Source organism: Eurosta solidaginis, chromosome 2 (genome assembly GCF_040869045.1).
Source record: "Eurosta solidaginis isolate ZX-2024a chromosome 2, ASM4086904v1, whole genome shotgun sequence".
Classification (NCBI taxonomy): domain Eukaryota; kingdom Metazoa; phylum Arthropoda; class Insecta; order Diptera; family Tephritidae; genus Eurosta; species Eurosta solidaginis.
This window is the reverse complement of record NC_090320.1, coordinates 74,347,370-74,368,116: the sequence shown is the minus strand read 5'-3', so window position 1 is coordinate 74,368,116 and position 20,747 is coordinate 74,347,370. Positions and strand designations below refer to the sequence as shown.

Sequence of the window (20,747 nt, the reverse complement as noted above, 5' to 3'; positions counted from 1 at the left end):
GAACAAACAAAGCTGCTGGTAACCATAGCAATCGGCGCGAGTGGCGGTAGTTGTGCTCACACGTACTTGTTGTCGGCTTCGCGTTGCTGAAAATCAAAATTCTTAGATTTTTTCGCTTGACAGCTGGTCTATTTGATTTGATCCTGGCCAACGTGTTTGACAAGCATTAAGGTCCCATTACTCATACTTAGCATAGACTTGACTTGACTTGAGAACTGTCCCTTACAGTTCTGTTAAATGAACATTGCATGTTACTGATTACTTAAAACTAGGCAACACTTAACTTGACTTAGAAGTCTGTTGAATTTTGATTTTCTATGTAAATTCTAAGTGACGTTTACATTTTGAGATGCCATTTGTTTGTTTCCATTTCATTTTGACATTTTGTCATACAAATTGACATTTATTTAAAAATAAATTTCAAAGCGCTGTATGCGCTAAGTGGAGCATAATCGTGGCTAAGTTGTCAAGTTTACGCCAAGTCAAGTCAAGTCTATGCTAAGTATCAGTAATGGGCCCTTTAGTGTGTTAGTTTTGTGAGAACGTGAAATGAGCAAGTTCGCGGAAAAAAAAGATTTTACGTTGCGGTTTATTGAAACCTACGAATTCTTATCAGCATTGTGGAATGTAAAGTGTGAAGCATATTCCAACCCTGATGAAAAAAATAAACAATGTGATATTCTGCTTGAATTGTATAAACAAAGATACCGCAATGCAACAAAAGAAGATGTAAAAAAAATTTTTAATTTTCTTTTTTCCGCCAAAACAACTGCAGTTACAAGCAATAAAAAATCGTCACCCGATGACATGTTTACGTCTGCACGCTAGTAATTACACTGGTCGACGGCCAAAATTTACTAGAGACGCCGTTATGAAATTCGTATGTAAAACCACCCCCTGATTTCGAAAATCGAGTTCATTTTTAATTCTATGGTACCGTTTTTGAGATATTTGCAATTTACCGTTATTCGAAAAAACCAAAAAGGTGGCTCCCTTTAATTACGTATATCTCACGAACGGGTAAAGCAATTGCAAAAAAGTTTACAGAATCGGAAAGACAATATAAATACATAATACATTATTTTTTGCTCAACCAGATAGTTTTCGAGATATTAGCTTATAATTTCAGATTTTTGTTTTTTTTATGAAAAAATATGAAAAAAATTACTCTTTGCGAGGGCAGCATTCCAAAACCACAACTTGTTTTCCAGATGTTTTTTCTTTACGTAAAGCTCTGTCTAATTAAAAAAAAGATAAGCTACCATCGAAGAAAAGCGATGCAAAACTACGTAAGTTATAAGCGATCAAATAAAAATACCCAGGTTGGGCAATTTCAACGTATACCTCAAAACGTATGTATGGTATAAAGAAGAGTGAAATATCTAGCTATGCTCTGTTTCTATTTAGTTAAAAGTTCAATTTATGAATGAAATTTCCCATATTTTAACTTTTTTTAAATTTATTTATGTTTATACTATATTCTAACAATCTTTATCTTAATTTGATTTTACTATGTAGTCGAAATAATTATGTGTTCTACTTTGACGCTTATTCAGTTTAGGATCGGTTTCTCTTATGAGAAACCAGCAGTAATCACCCATCATTGCGACGTCCCAGAATCCTTGATATCGATTCTCAATTAATTTCATTTGCTGATGAAACCTTTCGCCATGTTCGTCACTTTCGTCGCCAAGATTTGCCGGAAAAAAGCTCAAATGTGAGTGCAGAAAGTGAATTTTTAAGGACATATTTACGCCTGGAAAGAAAATATTAGTTAGGTAAACAAGTTATAGAATTTTGGGAAACTAATTTTAATAAGCTTTTAAGCCATTTTCGCATAATTATTGATTAAGTCGTTCACTATCTGCTCGTAGTTAGGGCTTTTGTGTCAACCGAGAAAAGAAGCAACGACCTTTTCAAATGATTCCCACGCTGCTGCCTCAACTGATGAGAGTAGTCTTTTGAATTGATTACTGTTGATCAACTTTTTTATTTGTGCTCCAACAAAAATACCTTCCTTTATCTTGGCTTGAGAAATATCTGGAAAAATTGTTTTCACATAGTCGAATGCTTCGCCTTCTTTGTCCAAAGCCTTAACCAAGTTTTTAATGAGACCGAGCTTGATGTGTAAGGGTGGAAGTATGATTTTCTCTTTCTTGACAAGAGGGGTGTATTTGATGTTATCCACACCAACGGTAAACTCGACTCTTTCCGGCCAATCCTTTCTGACGTAGTGGTCCCTACGAGCTCGGCTATCCCAATTGCAAAGGAAGCAGCAGTGCTTGGTGTAGCCACTTTGTAGACCGCATAGCATTGCAACGACTTTGAGATCCGAACATATTTTCCAATCACGCTCTTCATATTTGATAAATTTGAGTAGTTTTTCCGTTTCCTCGTAGGTTTCCTTTGTATTTACTGTATGTACGATCGGGATAGAAGGCTTTTTGTTACAAATATGCAATAATACAGCCTTCAAACTCAGTTTATTGCTGTCTATGAACAATCGCCAGTCTTTTGAATCATATGTTTGACCAAACTCTTCGAATAAACCAGGAATGTCGTTGCAGTAGCATATACTGTCTTTCTTGGTATAGTGTTTGGAAAATTGTTCGTGACGAGTTCTACAATATATCACCTTAACATCGGATGACACAAATTTAAATTATTGCATACGACAACGTAGATCTCGGCCTTTTCCTTGGATAGTTCCAAATCTCTTATCCAATCATTAAGTTGTGCTTGTGACAGAACGTTTCTCTCGTTTCCCATGCGAAATTCAGTACAACTAGATTCCCCGCACTCAGATATTACTGTTGACAATGGAACTGGATTCGCAACTGCCGTTGAAAGTAGTACTGGTAATGTCACTGTAGGTACGCTGGCATAGGTTACTCTTCTTGATCTTCCAATGCCAACTACTTTTGTTTGACAAATATAACACTCTATTGAATGGCAACTAGGTTCTCTCCATATCATTGGTGTATCAAATTTTATTTGTTGTCCTGATTCCGACTGAATCAATTCTACTCGACACGATGTACACAAAGTGTTCGGTGTCCATGGTTTTTCAGCATTTTTAGGCTCAATGCCAAAATACTTGGAGTATAAAGTTTTCATATGATCTAAGAATACTCGTCGTCGCCTTATGGCCACACATGAAACAGAACATATCTGGATCGTTATTACAAACAAATTCTCGCTTCCTTTTACTCATTTTATTTTTTTTAATAAATCACGGTTTTGAAATTTGACTTATGAACTGAACTATCTTCGGCGAGCCTTGCAGATGTTATGAAGTTTCAAGGCGCATTAACTCATATTTATACTCGGAACAAGAATAAAATTGAAAAAATCAAATCTTACCTAGACAGAAAGGTTCCTTTTTATACGAAGCCGGGAAAAGAAAATACTACCTGCTTCAGATGTAGGCTTTAAAAATTTTTTTGTGTCTTATAATTTTGAAAATCTACCTGCATACTTACCCATAAGTGACGGAAATACATGTTTATAACTACATGCCCACAGCAGGTTTCGAACCCAACCACTCTTCCTTTCAATGCAACCTCTCTACCTAATATAAAACAATTCGAGTATTAAAAGTACTATTTGATTTATTTAAAGAAAAAGTATTATCATTGTTATGGTGTTATTCGTTTATCCGGATAATATCCCATTTGCACTTTATATCTTTAATATATGTATGTATACATACATTGAAGTTGCGCAACCTGGGTATTTTTATTTGATCGCTTATAACTTACGTAGTTTTGCATCGATTTTATTCGATGATAGCTTATCTTTTTTCTAATTAAACAGAGCTTTACGCAAAGGAAAAATATCTGGATAAAAAGTTGTGGTTTTGGAATGTTGCCCTCGCAAAAAGTAATTTTTTTCATATTTTTTCATAAAAAAAACAAAAATCTGAAATGATAAGCTAATATCTCGAAAACTGTCCGGTTGAGCAAAAAACAATGTATGATGTATTCATAAATTTTATCGTCTTTCCGACTCTGTAAACTTTTTTGCAATTGCTTTACCCGTTCGTGAGATATACGTAATTAAAGGGAGCCATCTTTTTGGTTTTTTCGAATAACGCTAAATTGCAAATATCTCAAAAACCGTACCATAGAATCAAAAATGAACTCAATTTTCGAAATTAGGGGGTGATTATACATACGAATTTCATAACAGCGTTTCTGGTAAAAAGAAAAAGTTGAAATTCGTGGTCCAGTGTTATCAATACAAATGGCGCTTGATGCTTTCTGCTTGTGTGGTGGCCGGGCAAGCGACAATCACCCGATACGCACACAACCACCCGTTGCTATGGTTACCAGCAGCATTTATTGTGCTTGTGCCAGCCAGCATATATTCCATGGTAAAAATATTACAAGGTAACACCGGTGAGAGGCAAATGACGTTTAAAAAAATTTTAAATTCTCTCTGCTCTCACATTTTTATACTCAGTTGAGCAGAGCTCACAGAGTATATTAACTTTTATTGGATAACGGTTGGTTGTACAGGTATAAAGGAATCGAGATAGATATATCTAATCTAATCTAATATATATTATAAATGGGAAAGTTTGGATGTTTGGATGTTTGGATGTTTGTCCAGACGTTTGTCTTTGTGACTCAATAACGCAAGAACGGCTGGACCGATTTGGATGAAATTTTGCACACATATAGCCAATAGTCTAGAAGGATCTACTAGCTATATATTTTTCAAAAGGGGCGTGGTCCCCGCCCCCTAGGAACAGTTATAATTTAATTATTATATTTTTTCGTCTTTGCGACTGAATCACGCCAGAATGGCTACACGGATTTTGATGAAATTTGGGACACAGACAGTAGTCTACTAGCGAAATTTTTTTCGAACATGGAAAGAGGGGTGGGGGTCCCACGACCCCTTCGAGAAATTATTTTTCATAATTTTTACACATTATAACTTTACGTATACTGGCCTTCACCAATATCACAGACTCAAGGGGTCAAATAAGTCGAGGGCTTACAAAGTAAACAGTGACACCCTCCGCCCGCCCCCTTTATCACCCCCTCTGGTGTAAAATCCATAAATTGTTATAACTCAATCTAAATTTTCTCCTAAATCAATAGTTTTTGGTATCTGGTACATACAGAACGAGATCTAGACAATTTTGGAGGAACGATCAGTGGTCCTCTCCTCTACTCCCGCCATCCGCCATCCATCAATTGTTTTTATTAGCACGCTTTTATTAGCTTTACCTGTATGTTTCTATCTAACTTTTTATTCGCTCCAATGCGCCTGATGCCTTATTAACATGGTTTTATAATTAGCTTCACCTTATTTGTAATCCCGTAAGGGTCATATCGAGACCCTTCCGGGATCATTTCTGGATGGTTTTCGGGATCGGTCCGGGATTACGCCGGGGTAATTTCGGGACTATTTCGGGATCATTTTGGGACCCTTCCGGGATCATTTCTGTATAGTTTACGGGATCCGTCCGGGATCCCGTCGGGGTTATTTTGGAACATTTTCGGGACTATTCCGGAATCATTTCGGGACTATTTCGCGATCATTTGGGGACCCTTCCGGCATCATTTCTGGATGGTTTTCGGGATCCGTGCGGGATCTCGTCGGGGTCATATGGGGACTTTTTCGGGATCATTTGGGGGCTCTTCCGGCATCATTTCTGGATGGTTTTCGGAATCCGTCCGGGATATCGTCGGGGTCATTTGGGGACTTTTTCGGGATCATTTGGGCGCTCTTCCGGCATCATTTCTGGATGGTTTTCGGGATCCGTCCGGGATCTCGTCGGGGTCATTTGGGGACTTTTTCGGGATCATTTTGGGGCTCATCCGGCATCATTTCTGGATGGTTTTCGGGATCCGTCCGGGATCCCGTCGGGGTCATTTCGGGACTTTTTCGCGACTAATACGGGATCATTTGGGAACCCTTTCGGCATCATTTCTGGATGGTTTTCGGGATCCGTCCGGGATCCCATTAGGGTAATTTCGGGACTATTAGGGGATCATTTGGGAACCTTTCCGGCATCATTTCTGGATAATTTTCGGGATCCGTCCGGGATGCCGACGAGGTGATTTCGGGACTATTTCGGGATCATTTGGGATACCTACCGGCATCATTTCTGGATGGTTTTTGGGATTCGTCCGTGATCCCGTCGTGGTCCTTTCGGGATTTTTTTCGACTAATACGGGATCACTTGCGGACCCTTTCGGCATCATTTCTGGATAGTTGTCGGGATCCCGTCACGGTCATTTCGGGAATATTAGGGGATCATTTGAGGACCTTTCCGGCATCATTTCTGTATTGTTTTCGGAATCCTTTCGGGATCCCGTCAGGGTCATTTTGGGACTTTTTCGGGGCTAATACGGGATCATTTGGGGATCCTCTAGGGGTCGTTTCGTGACTTTTTCTGTTTTATTTCGGGATCATTTGGGGACCCTTCCGGCATAATTTCTTGATGGTTTGTCGGATCCATCAGGGTCATTTCGGCACCATTTTGGGATCATTTGGGGACCCTTCCGAGATCATTTCTGGATCCGTCCGGGATGCCGTAGGAGCCATTTCGGGATTTTTTGTTACTTTTCCGGGATAGTTTTTGGACCCTTCCGGGATCATTTCTGGATCTGTGCGGGATCCCATCTGGGTCATTTCCGGACTATTTCGGGATCATTTTGGGATCCTTCCGGAATCATTTCTGTATGGTTTTCGCGATCCGTCGTTGATTCCCTCGGAGCCATTTCGGAACCTTTTCTGGAGTATGTCGGGGTCATTTGGGGACTTTTTCGGGATCATTTGGGGCTCTTCCGGCATCATTTCTGGATGGTTTTCGGGATCCGTGCGGGATCTCGTCGGGGTCATTTGGGGACTTTTTCGGGATCATTTGGGGGCTCTTCCGGCATCATTTCTGGATGGTTTTCGGGATCCGTCCGGGATATCGTCGGGGTCATTTGGGGACTTTTTCGGGATCATTTGGGGGCTCTTCCGGCATCATTTCTGGGTGGTTTTCGGGATCCGTCCGGGATCCCATCAGGGTAATTTCGGGACTATTAGGGGATCATTTGTGGACCTTTCCGGCATCATTTCTGGATAATTTTCGGTATCCGTCCGGGATGCCGACGAGGTCATTTCGGGATTATTTCGGGATCATTTGGGATACCTACCGGCATCATTTCTGGATGTTTTTTGGGATTCATCCGGGATCCCGTCGGGGTCATTTCGGGACTTTTTCTCGACTAATACGGGATAATTTGCGGACCCTTTCGGCATAATTTCTGGATAGTTGTCGGGATCCGTTCGGGATCCCGTCACGGTCATTTCGGAACTATTAGGGGATCATTGGAGGACCTTTCCGGCATCATTTTTGGATAGTTTTTGGAATCCTTTCGGGATCCCGTCAGGGTCATTTCGGGGCTTTTTCGGGATCATTTAAGGATGGCTTTCAGGATTCGTCCGGGAACCCGTCAGGGTAATTTCTGGACTTTTCCGAGACTATTTCGGGATCATTTTGGGACCTTCCCAAGATCATTTCTGGATGGATTTCGGGATTTGTCCGGGATGCCCTCAGGGTCATTTTGGGACTATTAGGTGAGCATTTGAGGACCGTTCCGGCATCACCTCTGGATGGTTTTCGGTATCCGTTCAGATTCCCGTCGGAATAATTGCGGGACTTTTTCGGGATCATTGGGGTCCCTTCCGACATCATTTCTGGATGGTTTTTGGGATTCGTCCGGCATCCCGTCGGGGTCATTTCGGGACTTTTTCTCGACTAATACGGGATCATTTGCGGGCCCTTTCGATATCATTTCTGAATAGTTGTCGGGATCCGTTCGGGATTCCGTCAGGGTCTTTTCGGAACTATTGGGAGATCATTTGAGGACCTTTCCGGCATCATTTCTGGTTAGTTTTCGTGATCCTTTCCGGGTCCCATCAGGGTCATTTCGGGACTTTTTCGGCATCATTTAAGATTGGTTTTCAGGATTCGTCCGGGTTCCGTCAGGGTAATTTCTGGACTTTTCCCAGACTATTTCGGGATAATTTTGGGACCCTCCCAAGATCACTTCTGCATGGATTTCGGGATCTGTCCGGGATGCCGTCAGGGTCATTTTGGGACTATTAGGTGATCATTTGAGGACTTTTTCGGCATCACTTCTGGATGGTTTTCGGTATCCGCTCAGGATCCCGTCGGAATTATTGCGGGACTTTTTCGGGATCATTTGGTGTCCCTTCCGGCATCATTTCTGGATGGTTTTTGGGATTCGTCCGGCATCCCGTCGGGTTCATTTCGGGACTTTTTCTCGACTAATACGATATCATTTGCGGGCCCTTTCGGCATCATTTCTAGATAGTTGTCGGGATCCGTTCGGGATCCCGTCAGGGTCTTTTCGGAACTATTAGGTGATCATTTGAGGACATTTCCGGCATCATTTCTGGATAGTTTTCGGGATCCTTTCGGGGTCCAGTCAGGGTCATTTCGGGACTTTCGGGATCATTTAGAGATGGCTTTCAGGATTCGTCCGGGAACCCGTCAGGGTAATTTCTGAACTTTTCCGAGACTATTTCGGGATAATTTTGGGACCTTCCCAAGATCATTTCTGGATGGATTTTGGGATCAGTCCGGGATGCCGTCAGGGTCATTTTGGTATTAGGTGATCATTTGAGGACCTTTCCGGCATCACTTCTGGATGGTTTTCGGTATCCGATCAGGATCCCCTCGGAATCATTGCGGGACTTTTTCGGGATCATTTGGGGTCCCTCCCAAGATCATTTCTGGATGAATTTCGGGCTCTGTCCGGGATCCCGTCAGGGTCATTTAGGGGTGCGTTCGAGATCCCGTCAGGGTCATTTCGGGACTTCTTCGGGACTATATCGGGATCATTTCTGGATGGTTTATGGGATCCGTCCATGACCCTTAAGGGTCATTTCGGGACTATTAGGTGATCATTTGAGGACCTTTCCGGCATCACTTCTGGATGATTTTCGGTATCCGTTCGGGATCCCGTCGGAATCAATGCGGGACTTTTACGGAATAATTTGGGATTCCTTCCGGCATCATTTCTGGATGGTTTTCGGGATTTGTCCGCGATCCCGTCGGGTTATTTCGGGACCTTTTCGGGGCTAATACGGGATCATTTGGGGATCCTCTAGGGGTCGTTTCGTGACTTTTTCTGTATTATTTCGGGATCATTTTGGGACCCTTTCGGCACAATTTCTTGATGGTTTGCCGGATCCATCAGGGTCATTTCGGGACCATTTTGGGATCATTTGGGGACCCTTCCGAGATCATTTCTGGATCCGTCCGGGATGCCGTAGGAGCCATTTCGGGATTTTTTGTTACTTTTCCGGGATAGTTTTTGCACCCTTCCGGGATCATTTTTGGATCTGTGCGGGATCCCATCTGGGTCAATTCCGGACTATTTCGGGATCATTTTGGAATCCTTCCGGAATCATTTCTGTATGGTTTTCGCGATCCATCGTGGATCCCCTCGGAGCCATTTGGGAACTTTTTCTGGAGTTATTCGGGATAATTTAGGGACCCTTCCTGGATATTTTCTGGATGGTTTTTGAGATCCGCCCGGGAGCCCGTCAGGGTCATTTCGGAACCTTTTCGGGATCATTTTGGAACACCTTCAGGGATCATTTCTGTGTGGTTCTCTGGATACGTCTAGAATCGTGTCGCTCTCATTTCGGGTTTTTTTGGGACTATTCGGGGAACTTTTGGAGACCCTTTCGGGGCATTTCTGGATGGTTTTCGGGATCCGTCCGCGATAGCGTTGGGGTCATTTCGTAGCTTTTTCTGGATAATTTCGGGATCATTTGGGATCCTATCAGGTTATCAGCTCATTTAGTTCTTTTTTTTACTCAATTACAAAAATAAAATGCATTAGACAGAAAACAAAATTTTAAACAGATAATAAGCAGGCTAACGCGAATAGCCCATATATTTAAAATTTTCCTTGCGGACGGGGCCGCGGGTAAAGGCTAGTATATATTATAAATGGGAAAGTTTGGATGTTAAGATGTTTGGATGTTTGTCCAGACGTTTGTCTTTGTGACTCAATAACGCAAGAACGGCTGGACCGATTTGGATGAAATTTTGCACACATATAGCCAATAGTCTAGAAGGATCTACTAGCTATATATTTTTCAAAAGGGGCGTGGTCCCCGCCCCCTAGGAACAGTTATAATTTAATTATTATATTTTTTCGTCTTTGCGACTGAATCACGCCAGAATGGCTACACGGATTTTGATGAAATTTGGGACACAGACAGTAGTCTACTAGCGAAATTTTTTTCGAACATGGAAAGAGGGGTGAGGGTCCCACGACCCTTCGAGAAATTATTTTTCAAAATTTTTACACATTATAACTTTACGTATACTGGCCTTCACCAATATCACAGACTCAAGGGGTCAAATAAGTCGAGGGCTTACAAAGTAAGCAGTGACACCCTCCGCCCGCCCCCCTTTATCTCCCCCTCTGGTGTAAAATCCATAAATTGTTATAACTCAATCTAAATTTTCTCCTAAATCAATAGTTTTTGGTATCTGGTACATACAGAACGAGATCTAGACAATTTTGGAGGAACGATCAGTGGTCCTCTCCTCTACTCCCGCCATCCGCCCTCCATCAATTGTTTTTATTAGCACGCTTTTATTAGCTTTACCTGTATGTGTCTATCTAACTTTTTATTCGCTCCAATGCGCCTGCTGCGTTATTAACATGGTTTTATAATTAGCTTCACCTTATTTGTAATCCTGTAAGGGTCATATCGAGACCCTTCCGGGATCATTTCTGGATGGTTTTCGGGATCGGTCCGGGATTACGCCGGGGTAATTTCGGGACTTTTTCGGGACTATTTCGGGATCATTTTGGGACCCTTCCGGGATCATTTCTGTATAGTTTACGGGATCCGTCCGGGATCCCGTCGGGGTTATTTTGGAACATTTTCGGGACTATTCCGGAATCATTTCGGGACTATTTCGCGATCATTTGGGGACCCTTCCGGCATCATTTCTGGATGGTTTTCGGGATCCATCCGGGATATCGTCGGGGTCATTTGGGGACTTTTTCGGGATCATTTGGGGGCTCTTCCGGCATCATTTCTGGATGGTTTTCGGGATCCGTCCGGGATCTCGTCGGGGTCATTTGGGGACTTTTTCGGGATCATTTTGGGGCTCATCCGGCATCATTTCTGGATGGTTTTCGGGATCCGTCCGGGATCCCGTCGGGGTAATTTCGGGACTTTTTCGCGACTAATACGGGATCATTTGGGAACCCTTTCGGCATCATTTCTGGATGGTTTTCGGGATCCGTCCGGGATCCCGTCGGGGTCATTTCGGGACTTTTTCGCGACTAATACGGGATCATTTGGGAACCCTTTCGGCATCATTTCTGGATGGTTTTCGGGATCCGCCCGGGATCCCATTAGGGTAATTTCGGGACTATTAGGGGATCATTTGGGAACCTTTCCGGCATCATTTCTGGATAATTTTAGGGATCCGTCCGGGATGCCGACGAGGTAATTTCGGGACTATTTCGGGATCATTTGGGATACCTACCGGCATCATTTCTGGATGGTTTTTGGGATTCGTCCGGGATCCCGTCGTGGTCCTTTCGGGACTTTTTTTCGATTAATACGGGATCATTTGCGGACCCTTTCGGCATCATTTCTGGATAGTTGTCGGGATCCCGTCACGGTAATTTCGGGACTATTAAGGGATCATTTGAGGACCTTTCCGGCATCATTTCTGTATTGTTTTCGGAATCCTTTCGGGATCCCGTCAGGGTCATTTTGGGACTTTTTTGGGGCTAATACGGGATCATTTGGGGATCCTCTAGGGGTCGTTTCGTGACTTTTTCTGTTTTATTTCGGGATCATTTGGGGACCCTTCCGGCATAATTTCTTGATGGTTTGCCGGATCCATCAGGGTCAATTCGGGACCATTTTGGGATCATTTGGGGACCCTTCCGAGATCATTTCTGGATCCGTCCGGGATGCCGTAGGAGCCATTTCGGGATTTTTTGTTACTTTTCCGGGATATTTTTTGCACCCTTCCGGGATCATTTCTGGATCTGTGCGGGATCCCATCTGGGTCAATTCCGGACTATTTCGGGATCATTTTGGAATCCTTCCGGAATCATTTCTGTATGGTTTTCTCGATCCGTCGTTGATTCCCTCGGAGCCATTTCGGAACCTTTTCTGGAGTATGTCGGGGTCATTTGGGGACTTTTTCTCGACTAATACGGGATCATTTGCGGACCCTTTCGGCATAATTTCTGGATAGTTTTCGGGGTCCAGTCAGGGTCATTTCGGGACTTTTTCGGGATCATTTAGAGATGGCTTTCAGGATTCGTCCGGGAACCCGTCAGGGTAATTTCTGAACTTTTCCGAGACTATTTCGGGATACTTTTGGGACCTTCTCAAGATCATTTCTGGATGGATTTTGGGATCAGTCCGGGATGCCGTCAGGGTCATTTTGGTATTAGGTGATCATTTGAGGACCTTTCCGGCATCACTTCTGGATGGTTATCGGTATCCGATCAGGATCCCCTCGGAATCATTGCGGGACTTTTTCGGGATCATTTGGGGTCCCTCCCAAGATCATTTCTGGATGGATTTCGGGATCTGTCCGGGATCCCGTCAGGGTCATTTAGGGGTGCGTTCGAGATCCCGTCAGGGTCATTTCGGGACTTCTTCGGGAATATATCGAGATCATTTCTGGATGGTTTATGGGATCCGTCCATGACCCCTTAAGGATCATTTCGGGACTATTAGGTGATCATTTGAGGACCTTTCGGCATCACTTCTGGATGATTTTCGGTATCCGTTCGGGATCCCGTCGGAATCAATGCGGGACTTTTACGGAATCATTTGGGATTCCTTCCGGCATCATTTCTGGATGGTTTTCGGGATTTGTCCGGCATCCCGTCGGGGTTATTTCGGGACCTTTTCGGGGCTAATACGGGATCATTTGGGGATCCTCTAGGGGTCTTTTCGTGACTTTTTCTGTATTATTTCGGGATCATTTTGGGACCCTTTCGGCATAATTTCTTGATGGTTTGCCGGATCCATCAGGGTCAATCCGGGACCATTTTGGGATCATTTGGGGACCCTTCCGAGATCATTTCTGGATCCGTCCGGGATGCCGTAGGAGCCATTTCGGGATTTTTTGTTACTTTTCCGGGATATTTTTTGCACCCTTCCGGGATCATTTCTGGATCTGTGCGGGATCCCATCTGGGTCAATTCCGGACTATTTCGGGATCATTTTGGAATCCTTCCGGAATCATTTCTGTATGGTTTTCGCGATCCATCGTGGATCCCCTCGGAGCCATTTCGGAACTTTTTCCGGAGTTAGTCGGGATAATTTAGGGACCCTTCCTGGATATTTTCTGGATGGTTTCTGAGATCCGTCCGGGAGCCCGTCAGGGTAATTTCGGAACTTTTTCGGGACTATTTCGGGATCAATTTGGTACCCTTCAGGCATCATTTCTGTGTGGTTATCTGTATAAGTCTAGAATCGTGTCGTTGTCATTTCGGGTTTTTTGGGACTACTTCGGGAACTTTTGGAAACACTTCCGGGGCGTTTCTGGATGGTTTTCGGGATCCGTCCGCGATAGCGTCGGGGTCATTTCGTGGCTTTTTCTGGATAATTTCGTTATCATTTTGGGATCCTATCAGGTTATCAGCTCATAAAGTTCTTTTTTTTACTCAATTACAAAAATAAAATGCATTAGACAGAAAAAAAATTTTAAACAGATAACTTTATAAGCAGGCGAACGTGAATAGCCCACATATTTCATTTTCTCCTTGCGGACGGGGCCGCGGGTAAAGGCTAGTATATATTATAAATGGGAAAGTTTGGATGTTAAGATGTTTGGATGTTTGGATGTTTGTCCAGACGTTTGTCTTTGTGACTCAATAACGCAAGAACGGCTGGACCGATTTGGATGAAATTTTGCACACATATAGCCAATAGTCTAGAAGGATCTACTAGCTATATATTTTACAAAAGGGGCGTGGTCCCCGCCCCCTAGGAACAGTTATAATTTAATTATTATATTTTTTCGTCTTTGCGACTGAATCACGCCAGAATGGCTACACGGATTTTAATGAAATTTGGGACACAGACAGTAGTCTACAAGCGAAATTTTTTTCGAACATGGAAAGAGGGGTGGGGGTCCCACGACCCCTTCGAGAAATTATTTTTCATAATTTTTACACATTATAACTTTACGTATACTGGCCTTCACCAATATCACAGACTCAAGGGGTCAAATAAGTCGAGGGCTTACAAAGTAAGCAGTGACACCCTCCGCCCGCCCCCCTTTATCTCCCCCTCTGGTGTAAAATCCATAAATTGTTATAACTCAATCTAAATTTTCTCCTAAATCAATAGTTTTTGGTATCTGGTACATACAGAACGAGATCTAGACAATTTTGGAGGAACGATCAGTGGTCCTCTCCTCTACTCCCGCCATCCGCCCTCCATCAATTGTTTTTATTAGCACGCTCTTATTAGCTTTACCTGTATGTTTCTATCTAACTTTTTATTCGCTCCAATGCGCCTGCTGCCTTATTAACATGGTTTTATAATTAGCTTCACCTTATTTGTAATCCCGTAAGGGTCATATCGAGACCCTTCCGGGATCATTTCTGGATGGTTTTCGGGATCGGTCCGGGATTACGCCGGGGTAATTTCGGGACTTTTTCGGGACTATTTCGGGATCATTTTGGGACCCTTCCGGGATCATTTCTGTATAGTTTACGGGATCCGTCCGGGATCCCGTCGGGGTTATTTTGGAACATTTTCGGGGCTATTCCTGAATCATTTCGGGACTATTTCGCGATCATTTGGGGACCCTTCCGGCATCATTTCTGGATGGTTTTCGGGATCCGTGCGGGATCTCGTCGGGGTCATATGGGGACTTTTTCGGGATCATTTGGGGGCTCTTCCGGCATCATTTCTGGATGGTTTTCGGGATCCGTCCGGGATATCGTCGGGGTCATTTAGGGACTTTTTCGGGATCATTTGGGGGCTCTTCCGGCATCATTTCTGGATGGTTTTCGGGATCCGTCCGGGATCTCGTCGGGGTCATTTGGGGACTTTTTCGGGATCATTTTGGGGCTCATCCGGCATCATTTCTGGATGGTTTTTGGGATCCGTCCGGGATCCCGTGGGGGTCATTTCGGGACTTTTTCGCGACTAATACGGGATCATTTGGGAACCCTTTCGGCATCATTTCTGGATGGTTTTCGGGATCCGTCCGGGATCCCGTCGGGGTCATTTCGGGACTTTTTCGCGACTAATACGGGACCATTTGGGAATCCTTTCGGCATCATTTCTGGATGGTTTTCGGGATCCGTCCGGGATCCCATTAGGGTAATTTCGGGACTATTAGGGGATCATTTGGGAACCTTTCCGGCATCATTTCTGGATAATTTTCGGGATCCGTCCGGGATGCCGACGAGGTCATTTCGGGACTATTTCGGGATCATTTGGGATACCTACCGGCATCATTTCTGGATGGTTTTTGGGATTCGTCCGGGATCCCGTCGTGGTCCTTTCGGGACTTTTTTTCGACTAATACGGTATCATTTGCGGACCCTTTCGGCATCATTTCTGGATAGTTGTCGGGATCCCGTCACGGTCATTTCGGGACTATTAGGGGATCATTTGAGGACCTTTCCGGCATCATTTCTGTATGGTTTTCGCAATCCTTTCGGGATCCCGTCAGGGTCATTTTGGGACTTTTTCGGGGCTAATACGGGATCATTTGGGGATCCTCTAGGGGTCGTTTCGTGACTTTTTCTGTTTTATTTCGGGATCATTTGGGGACCCTTCCGGCATAATTTCTTGATGGTTTGCCGGATCCATCAGGGTCATTTCGGGACCATTTTGGGCTCATTTGGGGACCCTTCCGAGATCATTTCTGGATCCGTTCGGGATGCCGTAGGAGCCATTTCGGGATTTTTTGTTACTTTTCCGGGATAGTTTTTGGACCCTTCCGGGATCATTTCTGGATCTGTGCGGGATCCCATCTGGGTCATTTCCGGACTATTTCGGGAATAGTTGTCTGGATCCGTTCGGGATCCCGTCACGGTCATTTCGGAACTATTAGGGGATCATTTGAGGACCTTTCCGGCATCATTTCTGGATAGTTTTTGGAATCCTTTCGGGATCCCGTCAGGGTCATTTCGGGGCTTTTTCGGGATCATTTAAGGATGGCTTTCAGGATTCGTCCGGGAACCCGTCAGGGTAATTTCTGGACTTTTCCGAGACTATTTCGGGATCATTTTGGGACCTTCCCAAGATCATTTGTGGATGGATTTCGGGATTTGTCCGGGATGCCCTCAGAGTCATTTTGGGACTATTAGGCGAGCATTTGAGGACCGTTCCGGCATCACTTCTGGATGGTTTTCGGTATCCGTTCAGATTCCCGTCGGAATAATTGCGGGACTTTTTCGGGATCATTGGGGTCCCTTCCGACATCATTTCTGGACCCCGTCGGTGTCATTTCGGGATTTTTCTCGACTAATACGGGATCATTTGCGGGCCCTTTCGGTATCATTTCTGGATAGTTGTCGGGATCCGTTCGGGATCCCGTCAGGGTCTTTTCGGAACTATTGGGAGATCATTTGAGGACCTTTCCGGCATCATTTCTGGTTAGTTTTCGGGATCCTTTCCGGGCCCCATCAGGGTAATTTCGGGACTTTTTCGGCATCATTTAAGATTGGTTTTCAGGATTCGTCCGGGATCCGTCAGGGTAATTTCTGGACTTTTCCCAGACTATTTCGGGATAATTTTGGGACCCTCCCAAGATCATTTCTGGATGGATTTCGGGATCTGTCCGGGATGCCGTCAAGGTAATTTTGGGACTATTAGGTGATCATTTGAGGACCTTTTCGGCATCACTTCTGGATGGTTTTCGGTATCCGCTCAGGATCCCGTCGGAATTATTGCGGGACTTTTTCGGGATCATTTGGTGTCCCTTCCGGCATCATTTCTGGATGGTTTTTGGGATTCGTCCGGCATCCCGTCGGGTTCATTTCGGGACTTTTTCTCGACTAATACGGGATCATTTGCGGGCCCTTTCGGCATCATTTCTAGATAGTTGTCGGGATCCGTTCGGGATCCCGTCAGGGTCTTTTCGGAACTATTAGGTGATCATTTGAGGACATTTCCGGCATCATTTCTGGATAGTTTTCGGGGTCCAGGCAGGGTCATTTCGGGGCTTTTCCGAGACTATTTCGGGATCATTTTGGGACCTTCCCAAGATCATTTCTGGATGGATTTCGGGATTTGTCCGGGATGCCCTCAGGGTCATTTTGGGACTATTAGGTGAGCATTTGAGGACCGTTCCGGCATCACTTCTGGATGGTTTTCGGTATCCGTTCAGATTCCCGTCGGAATAATTGCGGGACTTTTTCGGGATCATTGGGGTCCCTTCCGACATCATTTCTGGATGGTTTTTGGGATTCGTCCGGGATCCCGTCGGGGTCATTTCGGGACTTTTTCTCGACTAATACGGGATCATTTGGGAACCCTTTCGGCATCATTTCTGGATGGTTTTCGGGATTCGTTCGGGATCCCATCAGGGTAATTTCGGGACTATTAGGGGATCATCTGGGGACCTTTCCGGCATCATTTCTGGATAATTTTCGGGATCCGTCCGGGATGCCGACGAGGTTATTTCGGGACTATTTCGGGATCATACCTACCGGCATCATTTCTGGATGGTTTTTGGGATTCGTCCGGGATCCCGTCGGGGTCATTTCGGGACTTTTTCTCGACTAATACGGGATCATTTGCGGACCCTTTCGGCATCATTTCTGGATAGTTGTCGGGATCCGTTCGTGATCCCGTCACGGTCATTTCGGGACTATTAGGGGATCATTTGAGTACCTTTCCGGCATCATTTCTGGATAGTTTTCGAAATCCTTTCGGGATCCCGTCAGGGTCATTTCGGGACTTTTTCGAGATCATTTGAGGATGGCTTTCAGGAGTCGTCCGGGAACCCATCAGGGTAATTTCTGGACTTTTCCGAGACTATTTCGGGATCATTTTGGGACCTTCCCAAGATCATTTCTGGATGGATTTCGGGATCTGTCCGGGATGCCATCAGGGTCATTTTGGGACTATTAGGTGATCATTTGAGGACCTTTCCGGCATCACTTCTGGATGGTTTTCGGTATCCGTTCAGGATCCCGTCGGAATCATTGCGAGACTTTTTCGGAATCATTTGGGATCCCTTCCGGCATCATTTCTGGATGGTTTTCGGGATTTGTCCGGAATCCCGTCGGGGTTATTTCGGGACCTTTCTGGGCTAATACGGGATCATTTGCAGATCCTCTAGGGGTCGTTTCGTGACTTTTTCTGTATTATTTCGGGATCATTTGGGGACCCCTCCGGCATAATTTCTTGATGGTTTGCCGGATCCATCAGGGTAATTTCGGGACCATTTTGGGATCATTTGGGTACCTTTCCGAGATTATTTCTGGATCCGTCCGGGATGCCGTAGGAGCCATTTCGGGATTTTTTGTTACTTTTCCGGGATAGTTTTTGGACCCTTCCGGGATCATTTCTGGATCTGTGCGGGATCTCATCTGGGTCATTTCCGGACTATTTCGGGAACATTTTGGGATCCATCCCGGCGATCACTAGCGAAAATTGCCATGAGTTTCCGGCCGCAAGTAAAACAAAAAAGACGTGAAAAATTTTAGAAACTAAGAAAAGAAAATTTTGCCACGAGTTTCTGGCCGCAAGTAAAACGAAGAAGACGTGGAAAAATTTCGAAAAAGAAAAGCAAAAAGATAGCACGTTTTTCCGGCCGGGAAAAGCAAGAGTTGGCTTTTCTTTTGCGCAGTTAATCGGAAAATTTTATAAACCAAAGAGGCAAAGGCGTCAAGCACAGCTCCTGCTTCATTAACAGTATTGCTTATATCAACTGCACATCCCCGACTATATTCAACTCATCGGAAAACACCCTCGCCGTGCTGTGCTCATATTCAAGAGAGTATTGTGAAGAACCACAAGACCGCAACGAGGAATTGCAGGCCGATTCCTTCACCCAACTACCAAAATAACAAACGGGACCAGTTCATTCCGACAAGCCTCGTTTTTACTCGTCTATTTTGGATGGTAATAAACCTTACAACGGTTGTGTTGTGTGGACACAAGCTCCACGTATAGAATATCCAGTTGAAGTAGGTCGGCGTTTCACAGTCACACCTAGTGAGGAAAGTTCTAGTGATTCCCATTCGGATTCGGACAGCACTAAATTAAATGGTGATGAGAACCCCTGTTATCCGAAGATAAATCCCGTTCTCTACGTTTACGAAGTACACTACCACCTTCGGAAAAGCGTCCGACACCACCTCCGCCTCCAGGGCCAGCAGTACACTGCAGCGTAATACAACGAACGCCAAAGTTAGCACCAAGTCATCCAGATCGTAAAGGTCAACACGAATTTTTATTGCCACCAGGTTCACTTGATCACCTCGGACCAGAGCGCAACAACCACCAACAGTAGCAACACAGCGCGCCCAAGACCGCGCGCCATAACCAACAACAGCGACAACTTCACCAGCAACAACAACATCACCAGTAACCACGCCGGCAGAGGCCCACGGTACGTACTCTGGCGGCCATGTAAGTAACAGCCATGTATGAACTTCAAAATAATTACCCTACAAAAAAATTTGGTCATAAAACTTACCCACGCCCACGCAAATGTGACTAGGAATATAACCTATGACGGTATAATAGCTAGTCAAATGACGCGGAATGACGAGAGCGTTTTTGCAGGGTAGTTAAAGAAACTTCTAAGCAGTACCTAGAGAGTTTTATACAGCCCGGTTAAACCACTTAACAAGGGTCGATTTTTTTTCGTCAAATTGTATTATTGAATACTCGAAATTGTTAGCTATACAAGAAGGAGCATACATTTCCTTTTTTTCATTTTAATGATATTTTTTCTTGCTTTAAAATTATTGAAGTTAGCTCTATAAATTTTATTCATAATAAGCCGTCTTCATCACGTGAAACGTTTTAGCGATCCATTTTTGGAGCTCAACCATAAATTGTTAGAAAAAAAAAAATTTGCGACCGCAACCATTGGTCGATTATGCACGAATTGGCTAAAAGATTTAAATTTTTTTTCTTATATCATACAAATACAATATATATATATATATATATGTATACATAGGAATCAATATTGCTAGCAATATCGTTCGAACAACCAGAAGAAAATAATATACGTGCGTAGTACTATCACAATTTGATCTTTATTGCTTTTATAACAAATTTTCTTAGCACATATTACATATTATTCTCATCGTACTATGCCATCATACCAAATTGATATTTTGTGACACTCAAAAATAAGTTCTACTACAACATAATAATTTTGTAAGAGAGCCCCAATTATCAGAATTTGTATCCAAACTTTATAGCCCTAAAATATGTTTTGTGAATGAAAAAAAAGGGTATTCGACCATATTATTACTTTGTATGTAGTACATTTACTATACATAAGTACATTTAATTACATATTTTTCTCACACATAGCGTTTATAACGATTATATCAAAAAAAGGGGGAGACATAAATAATTGTATAATTTAAAATATTACGAGCAAAAGTAAGAGAAAAGAAAAGAACCCCCAATAAAACAAGCTTAGTCAGACTTAAGTATTCATATTAGATTTCGTTTCGATTTCGGCCCAATAAAGTGTGATCTGT

The 20,747-nt window shown here is 43.7% G+C and overlaps 1 protein-coding gene across 2 annotated transcripts in view; it reads left to right on the top strand.

Moving 5' to 3' along the window:
* The window catches only part of LOC137239928 (haloacid dehalogenase-like hydrolase domain-containing protein 2), a 218,115-nt gene that overhangs the window by 188,894 nt on the left and 8,474 nt on the right, over window positions 1-20,747 (top strand). The gene's annotated exons all lie outside the window — the stretch shown is intronic.